This window comes from Pleuronectes platessa, unplaced genomic scaffold (genome assembly GCF_947347685.1).
Source record: "Pleuronectes platessa unplaced genomic scaffold, fPlePla1.1 scaffold_38, whole genome shotgun sequence".
NCBI classification, from domain to species: domain Eukaryota; kingdom Metazoa; phylum Chordata; class Actinopteri; order Pleuronectiformes; family Pleuronectidae; genus Pleuronectes; species Pleuronectes platessa.
This window is the reverse complement of record NW_026518977.1, coordinates 534,687-551,009: the sequence shown is the minus strand read 5'-3', so window position 1 is coordinate 551,009 and position 16,323 is coordinate 534,687. Positions and strand designations below refer to the sequence as shown.

Sequence of the window (16,323 nt, the reverse complement as noted above, 5' to 3'; positions counted from 1 at the left end):
GCGGTGAGTTTGCTGAAAGTAACTTTAATGTCAACGGAGATCACTCAGAAAACGTTCCGCAAATATTAACCTTTATTCCGTCCCTAGAGCCAGCGTACAGCTGTGTGCGTGAGGGTGAGACTGTATCAGCGTCGGCATAAATGCGCGCTGTAATCTTCAGTCATAAGAGTAATACTTGTAAGTAATGCGCCGGAACAATTAACAGAGTCTTCACTATTGTGTGCGTGACATTAAGTTAAGTTGTCTTTTCCTGTTTTAGTAATTGCTCTCAAGACAATAAGGACGGCGTGGATCCCTGCTTTATTTTAAATGAATTAAAGGTATGACATAATGATGTGTTTTATGATTGTCAATGTTTTCAAACATTTTGATAAACTGGTTTAAATTGTGTGAACTAACTACAACAAGTTTGTTTTATAGGGCTGCCTTATTTGACCTTATTTAAATTTAGTTTCTTTCTGATTTATTGGTTTGATTATTGTGCTTTTTGTTTTATTTTATTTTGTTCTATGGGAATGTGCAATATGGTTGACTGGTACGTATTAAATAAATTGTATATTTCTGAAATCACAGCCTCTTCTGCTGATGTTTTAATGTTCCTGACAGGACGGTGATTCTTATAGGCTGCAGGGAGTCGGCGAAGTCTATTTAGGGACCCCGTAACTCTTCCCTTCTCCCCCTCTCTCTCTCCCCCCACTGCCGGTCCTGTGTGTGTGAGGAAGTGTTGCGTGGGCCGAGCAGGGATGGATTTATAAAAGAGTGCGTAGGATTCTTACTAAAAGTGTGCTTATGCCCAAAAGCAGGAAATGGCGTAAGCCAAAGCTAATTCCGATTTATAAAACCGTGCGCACGCAAAACCTGAACTCCAGATCCGCTCTCCACACGCTCAATTTCTACTATAAATGGTCAATGCATAGCACGTCACGAATATTAAATTATGAAGCTGACCAATGGTTTTCCACCGCGAGTCCTGACGGAGGCACGGCATCAAGCGATGTGAAGAGGAAGTAAAACTTTCAGACACTGACATCGAGGTGTTTGTTAGTGAGATGGAGGTGAAGAGCGACTTATGGGACAGCTGTGATGTCACTAATAAAGGAAATACACTGATACTCTGCCGCTGCTGCTGTGGATAACACAATGTGTGAGAATAGAAATCGCTGAACCCTCGCTTACTCCTCATCCTTCCATTCGCATGCACACATCGTCCAGAACCCCCCACCGGGGTCACGGTAGTATTTATCCATTTAGAGAATCGGACCGCTTCCCTCACATCAGTGGATCCTTGCCTCCACTCTGGGATCTTATTTGGAAAGTTTATTCATTTCTTGAAAGTGATCTCCTGTGCGCTCTGCCCGCTCTCTGTGCGCTCTGCGCCACTGCGCTCTCTGCGGTCTGCGCGCTCTGCTGAATTATGTTGAATTTCATTTAAAACAATAATAAACAGACAAATAAATTTACATGACAATTGTTTACAGTGCGGGAGTTACACTCCAACAGAACGCATCACACTCGCGCTGTGGGTTTTACGCGGTGTCATTGCCGCCGGTCTACGGGGAGTATGACGGAAGTTGCATGTGCGCAGGACATCAGCTCCTGTGGAAACACACGAGCAAAGCGATGACGGAAGCGACGCTGATGGGATCGGTCCCAGAATTTCCTTGTGGTTAACTCTTTAGATTTGGAAGGATCGAACATCAAAGCAGCAAACACAAAAACCTGAAGGGAACAACCTAAACTTAACTACTGAAATTAATGGAACCAAAAGACATGTTCCTATCCTGACTCCTCTTCCAGAAACAGGAGAAAAAATGGGTTCAACTCAAATGATACCCACCCCCCGAACCTGGCTGGGACATCCTCAACAGATCTTAAGACACGTTACAAGTGTAAGGGGTCAATTCTTAATACAGTTTTCGAGTTTTGGCAGTGTTATTTTTCCCGTTTTGCTGATATTTTAATTCATCCGACAGGACAGTGATTCCTATAGGCTGCGGGGATTTGGCGACGTCTATTAAGGGACACCGTAGCGCTCCCTCTCGCCCTCGCCCTCTCTCCACTGCCGGTCCTGTGTGTGTGAGTAAGTGCAGCGTGGCCGCAGCAGGTGCGGACACAAATTGTTTGTTGCGGTGAGTTTGCTGAAAGTAACTTTAATGTCAACGGAGATCACTCAGAAAACGTTCCGCAAATATTAACCTTTATTCCGTCCCTAGAGCCAGCGTACAGCTGTGTGCGTGAGGGTGAGACTGTATCAGCGTCGGCATAAATGCGCGCTGTAATCTTCAGTCATAAGAGTAATACTTGTAAGTAATGCGCCGGAACAATTAACAGAGTCTTCACTATTGTGTGCGTGACATTAAGTTAAGTTGTCTTTTCCTGTTTTAGTAATTGCTCTCAAGACAATAAGGACGGCGTGGATCCCTGCTTTATTTTAAATGAATTAAAGGTATGACATAATGATGTGTTTTATGATTGTCAATGTTTTCAAACATTTTGATAAACTGGTTTAAATTGTGTGAACTAACTACAACAAGTTTGTTTTATAGGGCTGCCTTATTTGACCTTATTTAAATTTAGTTTCTTTCTGATTTATTGGTTTGATTATTGTGCTTTTTGTTTTATTTTATTTTGTTCTATGGGAATGTGCAATATGGTTGACTGGTACGTATTAAATAAATTGTATATTTCTGAAATCACAGCCTCTTCTGCTGATGTTTTAATGTTCCTGACAGGACGGTGATTCTTATAGGCTGCAGGGAGTCGGCGAAGTCTATTTAGGGACCCCGTAACTCTTCCCTTCTCCCCCTCTCTCTCTCCCCCCACTGCCGGTCCTGTGTGTGTGAGGAAGTGTTGCGTGGGCCGAGCAGGGATGGATTTATAAAAGAGTGCGTAGGATTCTTACTAAAAGTGTGCTTATGCCCAAAAGCAGGAAATGGCGTAAGCCAAAGCTAATTCCGATTTATAAAACCGTGCGCACGCAAAACCTGAACTCCAAATCCGCTCTCCACACGCTCAATTTCTACTATAAATGGTCAATGCATAGCACGTCACGAATATTAAATTATGAAGCTGACCAATGGTTTTCCACCGCGAGTCCTGACGGAGGCACGGCATCAAGCGATGTGAAGAGGAAGTAAAACTTTCAGACACTGACATCGAGGTGTTTGTTAGTGAGATGGAGGTGAAGAGCGACTTATGGGACAGCTGTGATGTCACTAATAAAGGAAATACACTGATACTCTGCCGCTGCTGCTGTGGATAACACAATGTGTGAGAATAGAAATCGCTGAACCCTCGCTTACTCCTCATCCTTCCATTCGCATGCACACATCGTCCAGAACCCCCCACCGGGGTCACGGTAGTATTTATCCATTTAGAGAATCGGACCGCTTCCCTCACATCAGTGGATCCTTGCCTCCACTCTGGGATCTTATTTGGAAAGTTTATTCATTTCTTGTAAGTGATCTCCTGTGCGCTCTGCCCGCTCTCTGTGCGCTCTGCGCCACTGCGCTCTCTGCGGTCTGCGCGCTCTGCTGAATTATGTTGAATTTCATGTAAAACAATAATAAACAGACAAATAAATTTACATGACAATTGTTTACAGTGCGGGAGTTACACTCCAACAGACCGCGTCACACTCGCGCTGTGGGTTTTACGCGGTGTCATTGCCGCCGGTCTACGGGGAGTATGACGGAAGTTGCATGTGCGCAGGACATCAGCTCCTGTGGAAACACACGAGCAAAGCGATGACGGAAGCGACGCTGATGGGATCGGTCCCAGAATTTCCTTGTGGTTAACTCTTTAGATTTGGAAGGATCGAACATCAAAGCAGCAAACACAAAAACCTGAAGGGAACAACCTAAACTTAACTACTGAAATTAATGGAACCAAAAGACATGTTCCTATCCTGACTCCTCTTCCAGAAACAGGAGAAAAAATGGGTTCAACTCAAATGATACCCACCCCCCGAACCTGGCTGGGACATCCTCAACAGATCTTAAGACACGTTACAAGTGTAAGGGGTCAATTCTTAATACAGTTTTCGAGTTTTGGCAGTGTTATTTTTCCCGTTTTGCTGATATTTTAATTCATCCGACAGGACAGTGATTCCTATAGGCTGCGGGGATTTGGCGACGTCTATTAAGGGACACCGTAGCGTTCCCTCTCGCCCTCGCCCTCTCTCCACTGCCGGTCCTGTGTGTGTGAGTAAGTGCAGCGTGGCCGCAGCAGGTGCGGACACAAATTGTTTGTTGCGGTGAGTTTGCTGAAAGTAACTTTAATGTCAACGGAGATCACTCAGAAAACGTTCCGCAAATATTAACCTTTATTCCGTCCCTAGAGCCAGCGTACAGCTGTGTGCGTGAGGGTGAGACTGTATCAGCGTCGGCATAAATGCGCGCTGTAATCTTCAGTCATAAGAGTAATACTTGTAAGTAATGCGCCGGAACAATTAACAGAGTCTTCACTATTGTGTGCGTGACATTAAGTTAAGTTGTCTTTTCCTGTTTTAGTAATTGCTCTCAAGACAATAAGGACGGCGTGGATCCCTGCTTTATTTTAAATGAATTAAAGGTATGACATAATGATGTGTTTTATGATTGTCAATGTTTTCAAACATTTTGATAAACTGGTTTAAATTGTGTGAACTAACTACAACAAGTTTGTTTTATAGGGCTGCCTTATTTGACCTTATTTAAATTTAGTTTCTTTCTGATTTATTGGTTTGATTATTGTGCTTTTTGTTTTATTTTATTTTGTTCTATGGGAATGTGCAATATGGTTGACTGGTACGTATTAAATAAATTGTATATTTCTGAAATCACAGCCTCTTCTGCTGATGTTTTAATGTTCCTGACAGGACGGTGATTCTTATAGGCTGCAGGGAGTCGGCGAAGTCTATTTAGGGACCCCGTAACTCTTCCCTTCTCCCCCTCTCTCTCTCCCCCCACTGCCGGTCCTGTGTGTGTGAGGAAGTGTTGCGTGGGCCGAGCAGGGATGGATTTATAAAAGAGTGCGTAGGATTCTTACTAAAAGTGTGCTTATGCCCAAAAGCAGGAAATGGCGTAAGCCAAAGCTAATTCCGATTTATAAAACCGTGTGTAACCTGTTGGAAAAAGAAACCCAACTGTTACTAAATATGTTGGAAGAAAGTGTTACAAATATGAGAAATATGTTAGAAATATGTTCTTTCATTGAGAGTTATTTTTATTTAATTTATACATTTATTATTTAATTCATAACTACATTCTTTATTTTATTCTTCATTTCATTGATCATTTCATTTGATCTCAGAGGTCTTTTTGATTCAGTAGATGGTCCTGTGAAGAAAAACTTTTCAAATTGATTTCATTGGTTCATTTCAGTTTAGCTGAGTTGCTATTGGTTAAGGCAACGCATGTCCCGCCTCCTTCACGTTAGAGACGCTGCGGTAGTGTGTGAAAAATACACAGAGAGCAGCAGGACGATAATTGAGACAGAGGTTTTGGAGTGATGAAACTTTAAAAAATACACTTTATATTGTTAAAAGGAGGAACTGTGTAAACAGAGAAAAGTCCGGTGAACCACTGAAGCGACCCTGGGAACATCTTGTGTTTGTTTTATTATTTTATTGTCCCGGTGAGTACTATCTGTATTAGCAAATAGCTCTGTGAATTAGCTTAGCCTCGTGGTGGGTTAGCTACCGAGTGGGAACATAAAGTCACAGTGTTGTGGTATTTTTCTAATGATAGTAAAGGAAAACGGGAATATGTGTGTAAAATGAGTATGCGTGCATGTTATTTACATTGTATGAACAGAGAAAGACATCATTTAGCTGAGTTTCATGGGTTATGAAGCTATATATTCTGTATATTACTGTGCTGTGGTGTGTATAGGTACGAGGTATCAGTAATCTGAGCATTTAATGGTGAACTGTGAGTGGTCTTATATTAATGGTTTTCTCACTACAAAACAGTGAAGTGGACATTTCATGTGTTTATATTGCGATGCAGCAGTTATCTTTTAACAAGTTAACAGTGAAAAGTTGCATTATACATTGATATTGATAAAATTAAACTGTACAGTTAAGAAAGGTTGAATAGATTTATATCAGTCTGTTATATTATACAGGCTGGGTTTTTTGGATACCCTGAGATCCTGGACCGTGGATTTGGAGTGATTCTCTCCCTGACGAGGGGGATGGCGAGCTACCCGCGTGAGCATTTTGGATTGAGGAGGAACCTTTCCATTCTTCATTCTCTGTCCTGCCAGAGTGGTAGGGTTGTGGGGAAGGACTTCCAAGAACTTTCGAATTGAACTATTTCTTTTGGGTAAAACATTTTATTTTATTTAGGGTGCACCCGGTAAAAAAAGACATTTCAAATAAGAACAAAAGTAACTGTCGGCAGTGTATGTAAACTGTTTATTTTCTATATATGTTAATACAGTGTTTTGCTTAAATCCACCTGTGTGTTCCTTTTACTCATTGCGGTGTCCAATCTCTTCTTATTACTTTGCCCTGCGAACCTAGTGTGTACTTACCTGTCAAGTGGGTTACACAGTAAAACTTGGCGAGCTAGCCAGGAGCAATTTATGAATTCACATTCATAATCAAATTAAATGGACATCTTTTGAGTAACTGGACTGTGACCGAGTGTATTTGGAAGAGAATTCAACATTTGAGGTATTTTGGTTGTATTAACCCATATCATTTTCAAGTTTATTGACATTTCAGTTTTACCTTGGTTAAACATGGATATTATTTTGACAGAGAGTGTGAAAATCCCAAATGCTGTTTTAGTTAGTGGGTTAACCAACACTGAGGTTGACAATGAAATCTTTGATTTACTCAAGCAATATGGATCTATCGCTAGGATAATCAGAGTACCTAGCGCAGACTCTGAGACCCAGGCAATTGCAGAGTTTGAACATGGCACCGCTGTGAAAGACCTTGAAGCCAACGTCTTACCTTACCGAAGACCATGCACTGCCAATCCTGAAGTTATCCACCATGTTCAGAGTCTTGCCAGCGTTTACACAAGTGATGCAGGCACCAGTGCAACAAATACTTACCTTTCTGGGTTGAAAGACTTAGCTAAGTTGAGCGGCAGGGAGTTTGTAGACATCCTTCGTGAGGAGCTGGCTAGGATCAGTAAATCCATTAGAACTCAAACCCCACTTGAGGTCAGTGAAGAGCCTGTGGAAATTGAGCCACCCCTTACACAAAGTGATATCCAAGCTGCAGGCCCTAGCTTTGTCAGTGTCCCCAATGAAGTGAGTCAGGACTCTTACAAACCCCAGACTGGCATCGAGGTCAGAGATTTTCTCTCTCCAAGAGGAGAAAGAACCAGCACTTTCCACTTGCCTTCAGATCAACTTGGCACACCAGAAGTACAGCGTGTTGTGGTTGAGCACATTGTCAAGAGCAGTGAAGTTTCATCTCACATTCAATTTCCTTGTAAACTGAAACAGTTTTCTGGGCGACATCCTCAGCCAAACTTTGAAGTCGACTATGACACGTGGCGCAACAGTGTGGAGTTCTGCTTGCATGACCCATCTATCCCTGACTCCCAAATGGTGAGGAAAATTGTTGAAAGTCTTTCGGCCCCTGCTGCAAACATAGTCAAGTCATTAGGGCCTCAAGCTTCACCAAAAGAGTACCTGAACTTACTTGATTCTGCTTATGCCACTGTCGAAGATGGGGATGAGCTTTTTGCACGATTCTTGAACATCAATCAAAATGCTGGGGAGAAAGCGTCTGATTACCTGCAGCGACTTCATACAGCATTGAGATATGTGGTAAATAAAGGAGGAATCGCTGCTGGCGACTCTGACAAACAACGTCTCAAGCAATTCTGTCGTGGATGTTGGAATAGTATTCTGATCACCAGTCTTCAGCTTGAACAGCTCAGGAGTAAGCCACCATCTTTTGCAGAGCTCCTGCTCTTACTGCGAACTGAGGAGGACAAACAGGCTAACAAAACCAGCAGAATGAAGCAGCACCTTGGGTTCACAAAGCCAAAAGTCATGTCAAACATGCACGCTGCACACATGTCCTACGACGAGGATATTGTCATGCCACAGAATACAGAGGATGCCTTCTTAAACATGACCAAAGACATACAACAACAGATTGCTGAACTTCAGGTTCAGGTGGCAAAACTCAGTGCATGTAGTTCAGAGAAACCTGTGAAAAAGAAAACAACAGTAAGTGTAAGACAGAAACAGAAGACAAAAAATACCCAGCCGGAAGGACAACTCCAGCAAATGACTGTGACAGTGAAACCGAAGCCATGGTATTGCTTCAAATGTGGTGAAGATGGGCACATTGCATCTACATGTGATAACATACCCAATCCCACCCTTGTGCAGGCCAAGAGAGCAGAGCTCCGGGAGAAGCAGCGTGCATGGGAAGCTCAGAATGGTTCACTCATCACTCGCCAGTCAAACTAGAACAGGCTTCTGTTGAGGGGAAAATGGAAGCCAAGAAACCACTATATCCCCCATCTACAGGCGAACAAAAACCCATGACTCACAGCCACAGAGTCAAACGACAAAGGGAATTGCCAAAACGTCTTGTAGGCAGCAAGTGTACAGCCAATGTAAATGTGGATGGGGTGGACTGTAGTTGTTTACTAGACACAGGGTCACAGGTCACCACGGTGGCCCAGTCCTTTTATCAGACCCATCTATCTGATCATCCTATCAAGCCCATCAGCAACATCCTTGAAGTAGAGGGAGCAAACGGCCAACCTGTTCCTTACCTGGGTTATATAGAGGTTGACCTCAAGTTCCCTAGAGCCCTTCTTGAGTCAGAGCCTGAAATTTCAACCTTGGCTTTAATCGTTCCTGACCTCCGGTCAAACAGTGGTGTCCCATTGTTGATCGGCACCAACACTTTAGATCCCCTCTATGATCAGTGTTGTGATGAGTTTTCACTTTCCCATAATTCATCCTGCTATGGCTACAGACAGGTCCTTCGCACACTACAACTGAGGAGAAAACAAGCAACAAGCGGAGAACTCGGCTTTGTGAAGCTCAGAGGAAGGGAACAAGCAGTTCTCCCAGCAAAACAAAGAGTGCTGCTTGAAGGCTATATGTGTGTCAACCTAGTCAACACAGAGAAATGTGCTCTGATTGAACAACCATCAAGATCAACTCTGCCAGGTGGCGTGTTTGTAGACTGTTGTCTCATTTCCTTGCCAGAGCATGGCTCCAACAAATTGCCTGTTCTCCTTAGAAATGAAACTGAACATGACATCATTCTACCTACCAACTGTGTCATTGCAGACCTGACTGTTGCAGATGCTGTAGTGGAGAATCACCTAATTGATGGGGATGGTCAGAAGCATGTTGTTGACTGCTCCACTCATCAAACGGAGACGTGTCCTGGAAAAAGCTTTGACTTTGGGCCCTCTCTACCTGAGAAGTGGAAGGGAAGAGTCACTCTGAAGCTCAACACCTTCTCTGATGTGTTTGCCCAGCATGACCTCGATTTTGGTCATGCGACGAAAATCCAACACCACATCAAGTTGAAAGACGAGACACCCATCAAACAGAGACCCCGTCCAATTCACCCTCGTGATTATGAAGCAGTCAAAAAGCACCTCCAAACCCTTCTTGATGCAGGCGTAATCCGAGAATCAGAGTCCCCATTTTCATCGCCAATTGTGGTGGTGAGAAAGAAGAATGGCGATGTACGCCTATGTGTGGACTATAGAAAGTTAAACTTGCAAACGATAAAAGACTCTTATGCCTTACCAAACTTGGAGGAGTCATTTTCTGCTCTCGCTGGATCCAAGTGGTTTTCAGTGATGGACTTGAAGTCTGGGTACTACCAAATTGAGATGAATGAAAGTGACAAGCCAAAAACTGCCTTTGTGTGCCCCTTTGGATTCTGGGAATTCAACCGGATGCCTCAGGGAGTCACCAATGCACCGAGCACATTTCAACGGCTCATGGAAAAGTGCATGAGTGACATTCATCTGAGGGAGGTCCTGGTCTTCCTTGATGACCTAATAGTGTTTTCGGACACTCTGGAGGAGCATGAGTCTAGGCTCACCCACGTGCTCAACCGTCTCAGGGAATATGGCTTGAGGCTTTCACCTGATAAATGTAAGTTCTTTCAGACTTCAGTGCGTTATTTGGGGCATATTGTGTCCAGCGATGGAGTGAAGACCGACCCTGAAAAGGTTCAAGCCTTGAAAACCTGGCCGGGACCACAGAACTTAAAGGAACTCCAATCCTTCCTCGGATTTTCCGGTTACTACCGGAGATTTGTGAAGGATTATTCAAGGATAGTCAGGCCCTTGACCAAACTCACTGCTGGCTACCCACCACGGCGGAAAGGAGTCAAGATAGGCCTCAGTGATGGGAAATACCTCAACCCAAAAGAGCCTTTTGGTGAACGCTGGGGCACTGAGTGTCAACAAGCCTTTGAGGCGATCATACACAAACTGACATCATCTCCAGTCCTTGGTTACGCAGATCCTAAACTTCCTTACGTGCTCCACACTGATGCCAGCACGACAGGATTAGGAGCTGCTCTATATCAAGAGCAAAACGGGAAACTGCGTGTAATTGCTTATGCCAGTAGAGGACTCTCCTGCAGTGAAGCAAGATATCCAGCGCACAAGCTTGAATTCTTGGCCCTTAAATGGGCCATCACAGAGAAGTTTCATGACTATCTGTATGGAAACTCTTTCACTGTTATCACAGATAACAATCCCTTGACATACCTACTTACCACAGCCAAGCTTGATGCTGCGAGCTACCGTTGGTTAGCTGCGCTCTCAACATTCACTTTTGACATCAAGTATCGAGCTGGCAAGCAGAACATGGATGCTGATGGTCTGTCAAGGAGACATCATGGTGCGCTGGAAAATGATGCCACATCACAAGAGGAAAGCCAAAGGATTGACCAGTTCACTTCTCAGCTACTGACATCAATAAACAAGTTTGAACTGGTGACTCCAGAAATTGTCGAAGCTACTTGTCAAAGGCATACTGTGAAGCAAGATCAAGAGCTCTCACCTTTCCCTGGCTATGTTGACTCACTTGCCATTCATGCAGATGCAATTCCTGCTGTCCTTGAGGAGGATGAGTCACAGGATGGGATCCTAACAGTGCCTAAATACAGTGAGTCTGATCTCATGAAACTGCAAAGAGAAGACCCTGGCATCAGCAGTGTTATCAGTTTGGTGGAATCCGACAACTTACCTGCAGATCACACGGCAGATTCTCCTGAAGAACGGTTGATCCTGAGAGAGTGGAAACGGCTTCAACTGAAGTCAGGCCTTTTGTACAGGACACGGGAGTGTGAGGGACAAACCCTATTTCAGCTGGTACTCCCGGATGTCCTACGGCCTATTGTACTCAGGAATCTCCATGATGACATGGGACATTTAGGGATTGAACGTACCCTTGAACTCACCAGATCACGATTCTACTGGCCAAAGATGGCTGCTGATGTAGAGAGAAAAGTGAAAACATGTGAGCGATGTGTTCGAAGGAAGACCCAACCGGACAAGGCTGCCCCACTCGTGAACATCAAAACAACTAGACCAATGGAGTTGGTCTGTATGGATTTCCTTTCACTAGAGCCAGACAGCCACAACACTAAGGACATCCTCGTTATTACGGATCATTTCACTAAATATGCCGTAGCCATCCCTACCAGAGATCAGAAAGCTAGTACCGTCGCTAAAACCTTATGGGAACACTTCTTGGGCCATTATGGTTTTCCTGAACGCCTTCACAGCGACCAGGGTAGGGACTTTGAGTCTCATACCATCAAGGAGCTATGTGCATTGGCAGGTATTCGTAAGGTGAGGACAAGCCCTTACCATCCCAGGGGAAACCCTGTTGAACGGTATAACCGAACACTCCTCAGCATGCTAGGCACTCTGAAAGACAAAGAGAAGATACAGTGGCGAGACCATGTCAAACCTCTCACTCATGCTTACAATTGCACCCGAAATGATGTGACCGGGTTCTCCCCATATGAGTTAATGTTTGGGAGACAACCCCGGTTACCCATAGACTTATCCTTTGGATTGCCAGTCAAGGGAAAAGAGTCCAGTTCACATTCTCAGTATGTAAGGAACCTGAAATCTCACCTGGAAGAAAGTTATCAGGTTGCCATCGATAACTCTCGCAAGGTTGCAGAGAAAAACAAGAGGCGATTCGATAAAGTTGTCAGAGAATCTACACTGGCTGTCGGGGATAGAGTCCTGGTCCGTAACCTCCGCCTCCGGAACAAACATAAACTGGCCGATCGTTGGGAGCCAATGATCTTTGTGGTTACCAAGCAGATGGGAGACTTACCTGTCTACTCTGTGAAACCAGAAAAGGAGGAAGGTCCCCTACGGACGCTACACAGAGACCTTTTACTTCCATGTGGATTTCTTCCTGAAACTGAGAGAGAGGAACAAAAGATGAAAAGCAGTCCAAAGAGACCTCGAACAAGGCAGCAAAGTGCCATCCAACAAGATGAAGAACCCTTTGCTTCAGACGATGATGACAAGTGTGAAAGCTGGAATGCAACTGCTGCCTTACCAGATGTCAAAGACAGGAGGTTTGTCAAAGTGTATGATATACCAAGACACAATCCATCACCCGCCCTGGGTAATCATAGTCAAAGCCCTGTAACACCTCACCCATATCAGGTCAATGCGGATTCAGACCCAGGAGCTGTAAGGCCAAGTGCTGTCCTTCAGTCTGAAAAGGAAATAGGAAACTCACCTGAAAAGGAAATAGGAAACTCACCTGAAAAGGAAACAGAAAACTTACCTGAAAAGGAAACAGAAAACTCACCTGAAACGGAAATAGAAAACTCACCTGAAAAGGAAACAGAAAATCCATCTGAGAAGGAAAAAGCAAACTTACCTGGGATGGAAAATCAAAATGTACCTGAAAAGGAAACTCATAACTTACCTGGAGACCTACCTGATACTAGTTCAGAACCTGTGGAAGGAAGTCTTATGGAACCGGAAGCTAAAGATCATACAGAGGCAGAGATACCAACTCAAGAAGAGACAGAGGAACAAACAGAAGCAGACATTCCTGTCAGAAGATCACTCAGACAACGTGAGCCATCACGTAGGTTCCATTACCCTGAGTTGGGGAATCCCCTAGTTTCTGTTGTTACTTCCTTGTTTCAAGGATTGAGTACCGCCTTCACCAATTCTCTTAATAACAATGCCAGTAGAGATTGGTTAACAAACATTCCTTTGGAAGTGGCAGAATCAGTAGTTACCCAGCAGCCCTTTGTGCATGCAACGGGACGTGCATACATTTAAGGGGGGAGTGTGTAACCTGTTGGAAAAAGAAACCCAACTGTTACTAAATATGTTGGAAGAAAGTGTTACAAATATGAGAAATATGTTAGAAATATGTTCTTTCATTGAGAGTTATTTTTATTTAATTTATACATTTATTATTTAATTCATAACTACATTCTTTATTTTATTCTTCATTTCATTGATCATTTCATTTGATCTCAGAGGTCTTTTTGATTCAGTAGATGGTCCTGTGAAGAAAAACTTTTCAAATTGATTTCATTGGTTCATTTCAGTTTAGCTGAGTTGCTATTGGTTAAGGCAACGCATGTCCCGCCTCCTTCACGTTAGAGACGCTGCGGTAGTGTGTGAAAAATACACAGAGAGCAGCAGGACGATAATTGAGACACAGAGGTTTTGGAGTGATGAAACTTTAAAAAATACACTTTATATTGTTAAAAGGAGGAACTGTGTAAACAGAGAAAAGTCCGGTGAACCACTGAAGCGACCCTGGGAACATCTTGTGTTTGTTTTATTATTTTATTGTCCCGGTGAGTACTATCTGTATTAGCAAATAGCTCTGTGAATTAGCTTAGCCTCGTGGTGGGTTAGCTACCGAGTGGGAACATAAAGTCACAGTGTTGTGGTATTTTTCTAATGATAGTAAAGGAAAACGGGAATATGTGTGTAAAATGAGTATGCGTGCATGTTATTTACATTGTATGAACAGAGAAAGACATCATTTAGCTGAGTTTCATGGGTTATGAAGCTATATATTCTGTATATTACTGTGCTGTGGTGTGTATAGGTACGAGGTATCAGTAATCTGAGCATTTAATGGTGAACTGTGAGTGGTCTTATATTAATGGTTTTCTCACTACAAAACAGTGAAGTGGACATTTCATGTGTTAATATTGCGATGCAGCAGTTATCTTTTAACAAGTTAACAGTGAAAAGTTGCATTATACATTGATATTGATAAAATTAAACTGTACAGTTAAGAAAGGTTGAATAGATTTATATCAGTCTGTTATATTATACAGGCTGGGTTTTTTGGATACCCTGAGATCCTGGACCGTGGATTTGGAGTGATTCTCTCCCTGACGAGGGGGATGGCGAGCTACCCGCGTGAGCATTTTGGATTGAGGAGGAACCTTTCCATTCTTCATTCTCTGTCCTGCCAGAGTGGTAGGGTTGTGGGGAAGGACTTCCAAGAACTTTCGAATTGAACTATTTCTTTTGGGTAAAACATTTTATTTTATTTAGGGTGCACCCGGTAAAAAAGACATTTCAAATAAGAACAAAAGTAACTGTCGGCAGTGTATGTAAACTGTTTATTTTCTATATATGTTAATACAGTGTTTTGCTTAAATCCACCTGTGTGTTCCTTTTACTCATTGCGGTGTCCAATCTCTTCTTATTACTTTGCCCTGCGAACCTAGTGTGTACTTACCTGTCAAGTGGGTTACACGTGCGCACGCAAAACCTGAACTCCAAATCCGCTCTCCACACGCTCAATTTCTACTATAAATGGTCAATGCATAGCACGTCACGAATATTAAATTATGAAGCTGACCAATGGTTTTCCACCGCGAGTCCTGACGGAGGCACGGCATCAAGCGATGTGAAGAGGAAGTAAAACTTTCAGACACTGACATCGAGGTGTTTGTTAGTGAGATGGAGGTGAAGAGCGACTTATGGGACAGCTTTGATGTCACTAATAAAGGAAATACACTGATACTCTGCCGCTGCTGCTGTGGATAACACAATGTGTGAGAATAGAAATCGCTGAACCCTCGCTTCCTCCTCATCCTTCCATTCGCATGCACACATCGTCCAGAACCCCCCACCGGGGTCACGGTAGTATTTATCCATTTAGAGAATCGGACCGCTTCCCTCACATCAGTGGATCCTTGCCTCCACTCTGGGATCTTATTTGGAAAGTTTATTCATTTCTTGTAAGTGATCTCCTGTGCGCTCTGCCCGCTCTCTGTGCGCTCTGCGCCACTGCGCTCTCTGTGGTCTGCGCGCTCTGCTGAATTATGTTGAATTTCATTTAAAACAATAATAAACAGACAAATAAATTTACATGACAATTGTTTACAGTGCGGGAGTTACACTCCAACAGAACGCATCACACTCGCGCTGTGGGTTTTACGCGGTGTCATTGCCGCCGGTCTACGGGGAGTATGACGGAAGTTGCATGTGCGCAGGACATCAGCTCCTGTGGAAACACACGAGCAAAGCGATGACGGAAGCGACGCTGATGGGATCGGTCCCAGAATTTCCTTGTGGTTAACTCTTTAGATTTGGAAGGGTCGAACATCAAAGCAGCAAACACAAAAACCTGAAGGGAACAACCTAAACTTAACTACTGAAATTAATGGAACCAAAAGACATGTTCCTATCCTGACTCCTCTTCCAGAAACAGGAGAAAAAATGGGTTCAACTCAAATGATACCCACCCCCCGAACCTGGCTGGGACATCCTCAACAGATCTTAAGACACGTTACAAGTGTAAGGGGTCAATTCTTAATACAGTTTTCGAGTTTTGGCAGTGTTATTTTTCCCGTTTTGCTGATATTTTAATTCATCCGACAGGACAGTGATTCCTATAGGCTGCGGGGATTTGGCGACGTCTATTAAGGGACATCGTAGCGCTCCCTCTCGCCCTCTCTCCACTGCCGGTCCTGTGTGTGTGAGTAAGTGCAGCGTGGCCGCAGCAGGTGCGGACACAAATTGTTTGTTGCGGTGAGTTTGCTGAAAGTAACTTTAATGTCAACGGAGATCACTCAGAAAACGTTCCGCAAATATTAACCTTTATTCCGTCCCTAGAGCCAGCGTACAGCTGTGTGCGTGAGGGTGAGACTGTATCAGCGTCGGCATAAATGCGCGCTGTAATCTTCAGTCATAAGAGTAATACTTGTAAGTAATGCGCCGGAACAATTAACAGAGTCTTCACTATTGTGTGCGTGACATTAAGTTAAGTTGTCTTTTCCTGTTTTAGTAATTGCTCTCAAGACAATAAGGACGGCGTGGATCCCCGCTTTATTTTAAATGAATTAAA

The 16,323-nt window shown here is 43.6% G+C and overlaps 1 long non-coding RNA gene across 1 annotated transcript; it reads left to right on the top strand.

Annotated features, from left to right (window-relative positions):
* Nucleotides 1-13,395: 13,395 nt before the first annotated feature.
* On the top strand, nucleotides 13,396-14,628 carry LOC128436351 (uncharacterized). The gene is made up of 2 exons (XR_008338031.1): nucleotides 13,396-13,807; nucleotides 14,300-14,628. It is a non-coding gene; the product is annotated as an uncharacterized LOC128436351 (long non-coding RNA).
* The last annotated feature ends 1,695 nt before the right edge of the window (nucleotides 14,629-16,323 follow it).